The following is a 12,239-nucleotide window of genomic DNA, read 5'->3' as shown; positions in this document are numbered from 1 at the left end:
TTAGAACCACCGGAAGGAAAACCGATAGGAAACACAATAAGAACTATTAGAATTCAGAATTAGAACCACCGGAAGGAAAACCGATAGGAAACACAATAAGAACTATTAGAATTCAGAATTAGAACCGATAGGAAACACAATAAGAACTATTAGAATTCAGAATTAGAACCACCGGAAGGAAAACCGATAGGAAACACAATAAGAACTATTAGAATTCAGAATTAGAACCACCGGAAGGAAAACCGATAGGAAACACAATAAGAACTATTAGAATTCAGAATTAGAACCACCGGAAGGAAAACCGATAGGAAACACAATAAGAACTATTAGAATTCAGAATTAGAACCACCGGAAGGAAAACCGATAGGAAACACAATAAGAACTATTAGAATTCAGAATTAGAACCACCGGAAGGAAAACCGATAGGAAACACAATAAGAACTATTAGAATTCAGAATTAGAACCACCGGAAGGAAAACCGATAGGAAACACAATGACAGAAAATCATAATAATGGAACTGTTAGGAGACAGAACCACAATAATAACTTAGTACCTAGAATTACAATTATATCACAGGAGGTTGGTGGCACCTTAAAGGGGGAGGATGGGCTTGTGGTAATGACTGGAGAGGAATCAGTGGAATGGTATCAAATACATGAAACACATGGTCTCCAGGTGTGAGACATCCCATATGTCCTGTTCTGGCCATTATTATGATCCGTCCTCCTCTCAGCAGCCTCCTCTGATTTAGATACACCATTCAGGGACAGATACCGTCTGAGGACTTGGAGAGAAACGCACACACACACGCACACGCACACACGCACACACGCACGCGCGCACACGCACGCACGCACACACACGCACCCGCACACTCACGCACACACGCACACACGCACACGCACACACGCACACACATGCACACACACACACGAACACACACACGCACACACAACCAGTACTTTTCATTCACACCCCTCCCTGTCACATTTTATTCATTAATTTTTTATTTAACTAGAAAAGTCTGTTAAGAACATATTCGTATTTACAACGAAGGCCAAAAGGACAGGGGCCTGGGATTTAAATAAATACATAAATACAATATACATACCGGACAAAACACACCACAACAAGAGAGACAACACAACACTACATAAAGAGAGACCTAAGACAACAACATAGCAAGGCAGCAACACATGACAACACAACACTACATAAAGAGAGACCTAGGACAACAACATAGCAAGGCAGCAACACATGACAACACAACACTACATAAAGAGAGACCTAAGACAACAACATAGCAAGGCAGCAACACATGACAACACAACACTACATAAAGAGAGACCGAAGACAACAACATAGCAAGGCAGCAACACATGACAACACAACACTACATAAAGAGAGACCGAAGACAACAACATAGCAAGGCAGCAACACATGACAACACAACACTACATAAAGAGAGACCTAAGACAACAACATAGCACGGCAGCAACACATGACAACACAACACTACATAAAAAGAGACCTAAGACAACAACATAGCAAGGCAGCAACACATGACAACACAACACTACATAAAGAGAGACCTAAGACAACAACATAGCAAGGCAGCAACACATGACAACACAACACTACATAAAGAGAGACCTAAGACAACAACATAGCAAGGCAGCAACACATGACAACACAACACTACATAAAGAGAGACCTAAGACAACAACATAGCAAGGCAGCAACACATGACAACACAACACTACATAAAGAGAGACCTAGGACAACAACATAGCAAGGCAGCAACACATGACAACACAACACTACATAAAGAGAGACCTAAGACAACAACATAGCAAGGCAGCAACACATGACAACGCAACACTGCATAAAGAGAGACCTAAGACAACAACATAGCAAGGCAGCAACACATGACAACACAACACTACATAAAGAGAGACCTAGGACAACAACATAGCAAGGCAGCAACACATGACAACACAACACTACATAAAGAGAGACCTAAGACAACAACATAGCAAGGCAGCAACACATGACAACACAGCATGGTAGCAACACAACATGACAACAAGATGGTGGCAACACAACATGGTAGCACCACAAAACATGGTACAAACATTATTGGGCACAGACAACAGCACAAAGGACAAGAAGGTAGAGACAACAATACATCACACAAAGCAGCCACAACTGTCAGTAAAAGTGTCCATGATTGAGTCTTTGAATGAAGAGGTTGAGATAAAACTGTCCATTTTGAGTGTTTGTTGCAGCTCGTTCTAGTCGCCAGCTGCAGCGAACGGAAAAGAGGAGCGACCCAGGGATGTGTGCGCTTTAACAGACCTTTAACAGAATGTGACTGGGAGAATGGGTGTTGTATGTGGAGGATGAGGGCTGCAGTAGATATCTCAGATAAGGGGGGAGTGAGGCCAACAGGGTTTAATAAATAAGCATTAACCAGTGGGTCTTGCAATGGGTATACAGAGATGACAGTTTACAGAGGAGTATAGAGTGCAGTGATGTGTCCTATAAGGAGCATTGGTGGCAAATCTGATGGCCGAATTGTAAAGAACATCTAGCGGCTGAGAGCAGCTTTACCTGACGATCTATAAATTATGTCTCCATGATCTAGCATGGGCAGGATGGTCATCTGAATCAGGGTTAGTTTGGCAGCTGGGTTGAAAGAGCAGCGATTACCAAGTCTAGATTTAACTTTAGCCTGCAGTTTTGATATGTGCTGAGAGAAGGACAGTGCACCGTCTAGCCATACGCCCAAGTACTTGTATGAGGTGACTACCTCAAGCTCTAAACCCTCAGAGGTAGTAATAACACCTGTGGGGAGAGGGGCAAACATTACCTTTGTTTTGGAGGTGTTCAGAACAAGGTTAAGGGCAGAGAAAGCTTGTTGGGCACTAAAAAAGTTTTGCTGTAGAGCATTTGACACAAAATCCAGGGAGGGGCCAGCTGAGTATAAGACTGGATAATATGCATATAAATGGATGAGAGAGCTTCCTACTGCCTGAGCTATGTTGTTGATGTAAATTGAGAAGGGTGTGAGGTCTAGAATTGAGCCTTGGGGTAGTCCCTTGGTGACAGGCAGTGGCTGAGACAGCAGATTTTCTGACTTTATACACTGTACTCTTTGAGAGAGGTAGTTAGCAAACCAGGCCAAAGATCCCTCAGAGACACCCATATTCCTTAGCTGGCCCACAAGAATGGAATGGTCTACTGTATCAAACGCTTTGGCCAAGTCAATAAAAATAGCAGCACAACATTGCTTAGAATCAAGGGCAATGGTGACATCATTTAGGACCTTTAAGGTTGCAGTGACACATCCATAACCTGAGCGGAAACCAGATTGCATACCAGAGCAAATACTATAGACACTAAGAAAGCCAGTCAGGTGATTATTGACAAGTTTTTCCAACACCTTTTGATAAACAGGGCAAAATAGAAGGCCTATAACAATATAGGCCTATAACAGTTAGGATCAGCTTGATCTCCCCATTTAAATAAAGGATTAACTGTGGCTGCCTTCCAAGCAATGGGAACCTCCCCAGAAAGGAGAGACCGGTTAGAAAGGTTGGAGATAGGTTTGGCGATGATAGGGGCAGCAACCTTAAAGAAGAAAGGGTCTAAACCATCTGACCCATTTTCAGGAGCTCCTCTAGCAGTGACTGCCTGCAGGGAGAAACTTTGTAGCGGGGCAGGGGAAAAAGAGAAGCATTGGGGATAGTCACGTTAGAAGGGGTGGGAGATGAGGAAATGTTGGATGGGCAAGGAGGCATGGCTGAGTCAAATAGGAATCCTGACTTAATGAAGTGGTGATTAAAGAGCTCAGCCATGTGCTCCTTGTCAGTAACAACCACATCATCAACATCAAGGGACATGGACAACTGTGAGGAGGGTTTATTCTCCAGGTCTTTAACCGTTTTCCAGAACTTCTTGGGGTTAAACCCACAGAGAGAGAACTGCTCCTTAAAGTAACTAACTTTGTCCTTCCAGATAGCCTGTGTGCACTTATTTCTCATTTGCCTGAACGAGAGCCAGTCAGCCTGACTATGCGTGTGCCAAGCCTTTTGCCAAATGCAATTCTTGAGGTGGAGTAACTCTGCAAGATCACTGTCAAACCAGGGGATGTACCTGTTTTTAACTCTCATTTTATTTATGGGTGCGTGTTTGTTAACAACACCAATGAAAATATCAAAAAAGAAGGTCCAAGCATCTTCGACAGAGGGGATGAAGCTGATTCAATACCATTTAACAGAGGCCAGTTCATGAAGGAAGGCTTGCTCATTAAAGTTTTTTACCAAGCGTCTATGACAAATCAGGACAGGTCGTTTCACTGAGCAGCCATTACGAACACAAGTTGTGTGATCACTAAGGTTATTACAGGAAACACCAGACTGATACCTATCAGGATTATTTGTGAGGATAACATGGAGGAGAGTAGCCTTTTCTGGGTGTTTGGAGTCATACCTTGTGGGATTGGTAATAATCTGAGAAAGGTTTAGGGAGTCCCATTACTTTAGGACTTGGTCAGGTGGTTTAAGCATGTCCCAGTTTAGGTCACCTAGCAGGACAAATACAGACTTAGTGTGAGGGAGAGAGCTTAGGGCAGGTAGGATACAGGCCGGTGCTGATGGAGGACGATAGCACCCAGCAACAGTCAACAAAGAGCTATTTGAAAGTTTAATGCTTAAAACCAGCAAATCAAATTGTTTTGGGACAGACTTGGTGGAGACAACCGAGCACTGAAGGTGATCCTTGGTAAAGATTGCCACTCTCCCACCTTTGGAAAATCTGTCTTGCTGAAAAAGGTTATAACAGTAAGGTTAACGTCAGTATTCAAAACACTCTTCCTTAACCACGTCTCAGTAATGACCAACACATCTGGATTGGAGCTGTGAAACCACACTTTCAATTGATCCATTTTAGGTAATACGCTTCTAGTGCAGAAAACCCAGGCTTTTACGGGAGCAGAAATGAGTGAAGCAGATATCAGAGCACAAGTCATAATTGGGTCTATTAACAGTAGATGGGCCAGGGTGTACATAGACATTTCCAGATATCATCAACAGTAATACAATCAATGCATGGCAGAGGACAGGGAGAGATCTGCAGTGCTGATTTATGACATCATTTGCGTAGACACATGCTGAATCCCAAACCCATGTGTTGTGTGTACATGAGGGACAGTGTGCACATGAGGGACAGTGTGTGCATGAGGGACAGTGTGTACACGAGGGACAGTGTGTGCATGAGGGACAGTGTGTACATAAGGGACAGTGTGTACACGAGGGACAGTGTGCACATGAGGGACAGTGTGTGTACATGAGGGACAGTGTGTACATGAGGGACAGTGTGTACATGAGGGGCAGTGTGTACATGAGGGACAGTGTGTGTACATGAGGGACAGTGTGTGTACATGAGGGACAGTGTGTACATGAGGGACAGTGTGTACATGAGGGACAGTGTGTGTACATGACGGACAGTGTGTACATGAGGGACAGTGTGTGTACATGAGGGACAGTGTGTACATGAGGGGCAGTGTGTGTACATGAGGGACAGTGTGTACATGAGGGACAGTGTGTACATGAGGGACAGTGTGTGTACACGAGGGACAGTGTGTACATGAGGGACAGTGTGTGTACATGAGGGACAGTGTGTGTACATGACGGACAGTGTGTGTACATAAGGGACAGTGTGTACATAAGGGACAGTGTGTACACGAGGGACAGTGTGTACATGAGGGACAGTGTGTACATGAGGGACAGTGTGTACATGAGGGACAGTGTGTACATGAGGGGCAGTGTGTGTACACGAGGAGCAGTGTGTGTACACGAGGGACAGTGTGTGTTCATGAGGGACAGTGTGTACATGAGGAATGGTGTGTACATGAGGGGCAGTGTGTGTACACGAGGGGCAGTGTGTGTACACGAGGGACAGTGTGCACGAGGGACAGTGTGTGTACATGAGGGGCAGTGTGTGTACATGAGGGGCAGTGTGTGTACCCGAGGGGCAGTGTGTGTTCATGAGGGGCAGTGTGTGTACACGTGGGGCAGTGTGTGTACATGAGGAACTGTGTGTACATGAGGGGCAGTGTGTGTACACGAGGGGCAGTGTGTGTACACGAGGGGCAGTGTGTGTACACGAGGGACAGTGTGTGTAGATGAGGGACAGTGTGTATACAGGAGGGGCAGTGTGTGTACATGAGGGGCAGTGTGTGTACACGAGGGACAGTGTGTGTACATGAGGGACAGTGTGAAATGGCTAGCTAGTTTGCGGTGGTGCGCGCTAATAGCGTTTCAATCGGTGACGTCACTCGCTATGAGCCCTGGAAGTAGTTGTTTGGGTCATGGAGTCATGTAATCCTGCTTTTGATATGCCTGGACAGGGTCTGAGAGATTAGCCTGGCTTTAGGGACACAAACCATTTTTACTGCAGTAAGTTCTACACTGACTGACTGACTGACTGACTGACTGACTGGCTGGCTGGCTCCAAACTGAAGACACAGGCCAAATGCTGCAATACACACTGCAAATGCTATGTATCTAACCAGAAACAAGAGATCAATACACACTGTCAATGCTATGTGACTGACCAGAAACAAGAGATCAATACACACTGATCGACAGATAATGGAGACACTTTTAAAGAAAATGTGTGTGTCTCTCTCTCTGTGTGCGTGTGTGTGCGTGTGTGTGTGTGTGTGTATAATTACAGAGCACCTTCTCTCATTACAAGCCCCCACATCACTCCAGGTACTATTAGTTACATCCTGCTGCAGCTACCGCTGTGGGCTCTGACAGGCACTTAGCACAGCAATTACTACAACATACACTACATATACACACAACAGTACGTGGACACCCCTTCAAATTAGCGGATTCTTCAAAAGTATTTCAGCCACCCCCGTTGCTGACAGGTGTATACAATCGAGCACACAGCCATGCAATCTCCATAGACAAACATTGGCAGTAGAATGGCCTTACTGAAGAGCTCAGTGACTTTCAACCTGGCACCGCCATAGCATGGCACCTTTCCAACACGTCAGTTCGTCACATTTCTGCCCTGGTCAACAACGGCTCAGCCGCAAAGGGGTCAGGCCACGCAAGCTAACAGAACGGGACCGCCGAGTGCTGAAGTGCGTGGCCCGTAAACACTCACTTCCCGGGTTCCAAACTGCGTCTGGGCAAGAACTGTTCTTCGGGAGCTTCATGAAAATGGGTTTCCGTGACCGAGGAGCCGCACACAAGACTAAAATCAAAGCCAAGCGTTGGCTGGAGTGGTGTAAAGATCGCCGCCATTGGACTCTGGAGCAGTGGAAACACCTTCTCTGGAGTGACGAATCACGCTTCGCCATCTGGCAGTCCGATTGGACGAATCTGGGTTTGGCAGATGCCAGGAGTACGCTACCTGTCCCAATGCATAGTGGCAACTGTAAAGTTTGGTGGAGGAGGAATATTGGTCTGGGGCTGGGTTTTTTTCCCGTCTAGCACCTTATGTCCAGTGAAGGTCTGCACAGAGCCTTGACTTCAACTCCATCAAACAACTCTGGGATGAATTGATATGCCGACTGCGAGCCAGGACTAATTGCCCAACATCAGCGCCCATCTCACTAATGCTATTGTGGCTGAATGGAAGCAAGTCCCCGCAGCAATGTTCCAGTGGAAAGCTTTCCCAGAAGAATGGAGGCTGTTATAGCAGCAAAGGGGGGACCAACTCCATATTAATGCCCATGATATTAGAATGAGATGTTCGATGAGCAGGTGTCCATATACTTTTGGTGTAGTGAATCACTGTACATCACTTTGCACACACAGAGAGAGGACACCAAACACACAGAGAGAGGACATCTCACACACAGAGAGAGGACACCAAACACACACAGAGAGGGCACCAAACACACAGAGAGAGGGCACCAAACACACAGAGAGAGGACACCAAACACACAGAGAGAGGACACCAAACACAGGACACCCAACATATTACCTCACACACAGAGAGAGGACACCTCACACACAGAGAGAGGACACCTCACACACAGAGAGAGGATACCAAACACACAGAGAGAGGACACCAAACACAGAACATCCTACAGAGAAACATGAATCCTCCATCACAAGAGAGACTGGTCCACAATTATGTTGTTTCTAGTCTATTCAATCTTCCTACCAGTTACGTTCTATGATTCTAGAACATTCTACCAGGTAGCAGATGTACAGCCACATTCGCATAGATAAGTGTCTTAGGTATTCTGTCACAGAAGTGTTAGAGAACACAAGACATCTCTGAGAACAGATCAGGCCACACAGGCTGCCAAAACCTACATCGCATCATAGAGCGCCTGTGTAATTGAGCACATTATTTGGCAGCAGTCTCAGATGTGTGTGTGATGATGATGGAGAAAGTGAGGTGCCAAATAGAGATCTCTTATGAACATCCAGCTGTCACCAACCAATAAATACCTCTCTCTTTCTCTCTCTCTCTCTCCCTTCCTCCTCCTGTTCCCACCCTGGTTTCTCCCCATGTCTCCCCCCCTGACTCCCCCTCTGACTCCTCGCTGGTTCCCCTGAACGCTGATATACAGCCTTCCACCTGTCAGCAGCGCGATAGTCCACAAGCTGCATGTCAAGTGTGTGTGTGTGTGTGTCAGTGTGTGTGTCTGTGTGCGTGCCAGTGTGTGTGTCTGTGTGTGCCAGTGTCTGTGTGTGTGTGTGTGTGCCAGTGTGTGTGTGTGTGTCTGTGTGTGCCAGTGTGTGTGTATGAATGTGTGTCTGTGTGTATGTGTGTGTGTATGCCAGTGTCTGTGTCTGTGTGTGCCAGTGTGTGTGTGTGTGTGTGTGCCTGTGTGTGTGTGTGTGTGTGCCAGTGTGTGCCAGTTTGTTTTTGTGTATGTGTGTGTGTGTCTGTGTCTGTGTGTGCCAGTGTCTGTGTGTGTGTGTGCCAGTGTGTGTGTGTGTGTGTGTGTGTGTGTGTGTGTGTTCAGACCAGACAGTGTTCAGACCAGACAGTGTGTTCAGGCCAGACAGTGTGTTCAGGCCAGACAGTGTGTTCAGACCAGACAGTATTCAGACCAGACAGTGTGTTCAGACCAGACAGTGTGTTCAGACCAGACAGTGTGTTCAGGCCAGACAGTGTTCAGACCAGACAGTGTTCAGACCAGACAGTGTTCAGACCAGACAGTGTTCAGACCAGACAGTGTGTTCAGACCAGACAGTGTGTTCAGGCCAGACAGTGTGTTCAGGCCAGACAGTGTTCAGACCAGACAGTGTGTTCAGACCAGACAGTGTGTTCAGACCAGACAGTGTTCAGACCAGACAGTGTTCAGACCAGACAGTGTGTTCAGACCAGACAGTGTGTTCAGACCAGACAGTGTTCAGACCAGACAGTGTGTTCAGGCCAGACAGTGTGTTCAGACCAGACAGTGTTCAGACCAGACAGTGTGTTCGGACCAGAGAGTGTGTTCAGACCAGACAGTGTGTTCAGGCCAGACAGTGTGTTCAGACCAGACAGTGTGTTCAGACCAGACAGTGTGTTCAGACCAGACAGTGTTCAGACCAGACAGTGTGTTCAGACCAGACAGTGTGTTCAGACCAGACAGTGTGTTCAGACCAGACAGTGTGTATATTAGAGGGTGGGGGTAAATTAAATGTAAAATTGTTGCGTGTGGACAACCTGCCGTACGTAAGGTAGCTCATGTTATAGTGTGTGTGTGTGTCAGTGTGTGTGTGTGTTGAAAGGAGAGAGAGGGTGGAGAGAGAGACAGAGGTAGAGAGAGAATCAAACTGCTAACCAAACAGATTGTGTGTGCTTGCACCTGTGTGTGTGTGTGTTTATAGGAGAGAGAGAAAGTCTGTTTTGCCTGAATCCCCAACCAATCAACCACCAACCAGTCTGGAACCCCAGGCGAGAGAGAGAGAGAGAGAGAGAGAGAGAGAGAGAGAGGTAGAGAGAGAGAGAGAGAGAGAGAGAGAGAGAGAGAGAGAGAGAGAGAGAGAGAGAGAGAGAGAGAGAGAGAGAGAGAGAGAGAGAGAGAGAGAGACCTCCAAGCTCCCACCTCCAAGCTCCCAGAGAGAGAGAGCTCCCATTCCCAAGCTAGAGAGAGAGAGAGAGAGAGAGAGAGAGAGAGAGAGAGAGAGAGAGAGAGAGAGAGAGAGAGAGAGAGAGAGAGAGAGTCTGTGTGTGGTGCTTAGACAGGTGTAGTGGCATCCTGTGCTCTCTCCTCTAGTTACGGTCAATATTTAATGAGAAACACTAAGCTACAGCCATAGTGGAGTGACTTCACACTGTTATTTTGTGGCGTGTGGGGTTGAAAGGGATGGGGCTGGTTCCATAAGTCCCATAAATCAAACTGCTAACCAAACAAGTCTCTCTCCTCTGTGGGTATAGGAGCTTGGCAGTGTTCTGCCTGTATCCCCAACCAATCAACCACCAACCAGTCTGGTACCCCCAGGCCTAGCCGCTCCCAGCTCCCACCTCCAAGCTCCCATTCCCAAGCTCCCACCTCTAAGCTCCAAGATCCCACCTCCAAGCTCCCATTCCCAAGCTCCCACCTCTAAGCTCCAAGATCCCACCTCCAAGCTCCCATCCCCAAGCTCCCACCTCCAAGCTCCCACCTCCAAGCTCCCAGCTTCCACCTCCAAGCTCCCAGCACCCACCTCCAAGCTCCCATCCCCAAGCTCCCACCTCTAAGCTCCAAGCTCCCACCTCCAAGCTCCCACCTCCAAGCTCCCACCACCACCTCCCAGCTCCCACCTCCAAGCTCTCAGCTCCCACCTCCCACCTCCAAGCTCTCAGCTCCAAGCTCCCACCTCCAAGCTCCCACCTCCAAGCTCCCACCTCCAAGTTCTCAGCTCCCACCTCCAAGCTCCCACCTCCAAGCTCCCACCTCCAAGCTCCCACCTCCAAGCTCTCAGCTCCCACCTCCCACCTCCAAGCTCCCACCTCCAAGCTCCCACCTCCAAGCTCCCAGCTCCCAGCTCCCACCTCCAAGCTCCTACCTCCAAGCTCCCAGCTCCCAGCTCCCACCTCCCACCTCCAAGCTCTCAGCTCCCCTCCCACCTCCAAGCTCCCACCTCCAAGCTCCCACCTCCAAGATTCTCAGCTCCCACCTCCAAGCTCCCACCTCCCACCTCCAAGTTCTCAGCTCCCACCTCCCAGCTCCCACCTCCAAGCTCCCACCTCCAAGCTCCCACCTCCCACCTCCAAGCTCCCACCTCCCACCTCCAAGCTCCCACCTCCAAGCTCTCAGCTCCAAGCTCCCACCTCCCACCTCCAAGCTCCCACCTCCCAGCTCCCACCTCCAAGCTCCCACCTCCAAGCTCCCACCTCCCAGCTCCCACCTCCAAGCTCCCACCTCCAAGCTCCCACCTCCAAGCTCCCACCTCCAAGCTCTCAGCCCTCAGTCCTCTGACCAAACCACCACTAAACCACCATTAAATACTAATACAGTATATAAGCGTCTGCTAAATGACTTAAATGTAAATGTAAATGTATAAATCCAACTATTCTCTAACTAAACCTCCTTCCTACACATACAGAAGGATGCCTTTTGATCTTATTGTGTCCATGTCATGGTGCTCTGTGTGTCTGTCTGTGTGTGTCTGTCTGTGTGTCTGTGTGTGTGTGTGTGTGTGTCGGTTCATGTGTGTGTTTGTGTGTGCTTGTGGGTGTCTGTGTGTTTGTGTGTGTGTTCATGTGTGTGTTTGTGTGTGACTGTGTGAGTGTTTATCTGTGTGTGTGTTTCTCTGTGTGTGTGACTGTGTGTGTGTTTCTCTCTGTGTGTGTGACTGTGTGAGTGTGTTTCTGTGTGTGTGTGTTTCTCTGTGTGTGTGTGTGACTGTGTGTGTTTCTCTCTGTGTGTGTTTGTGTGTATTTGTGTGTTTGTGTGTGACTGTGTGCGTTATATATTCCCATAGCAGCTCCTCCCTTATGAAACGTCCCCAGAGAGGACAGAGAGTAACACAGCTTAACTTCCACAGGTCAGTGATGTAACCTCTTCACATAGATCAATAGATATAACAGTGCCCTGCTCTCTCTGTCTGTTCCCCACCCGGGCAACACAAAACTACCTCTCACACTCACACACCTGTAAAAGGGGGCATTTATGACCAGTCCCATGTTAAAATTACCTTCTACCCCATTACTCTGTCTCATTCAGGCCCAATGTTCTTCCTGGAATGAAGAGGATTTATTAAGTTAGTTTCTTTCATTCCAA

At 47.6% G+C, this 12,239-nt stretch overlaps 1 protein-coding gene across 1 annotated transcript in view; it reads right to left on the bottom strand.

The window, feature by feature from the left end:
- Positions 1-12,239, bottom strand: part of LOC135540387 (zinc finger protein GLI1-like) — a 154,948-nt gene that overhangs the window by 43,677 nt on the left and 99,032 nt on the right. The gene's annotated exons all lie outside the window — the stretch shown is intronic.

This window comes from Oncorhynchus masou, chromosome 5 (genome assembly GCF_036934945.1).
Source record: "Oncorhynchus masou masou isolate Uvic2021 chromosome 5, UVic_Omas_1.1, whole genome shotgun sequence".
NCBI classification, from domain to species: Eukaryota; Metazoa; Chordata; class Actinopteri; order Salmoniformes; family Salmonidae; genus Oncorhynchus; species Oncorhynchus masou.
This window is presented reverse-complemented; position numbering and strand designations above follow the sequence as displayed.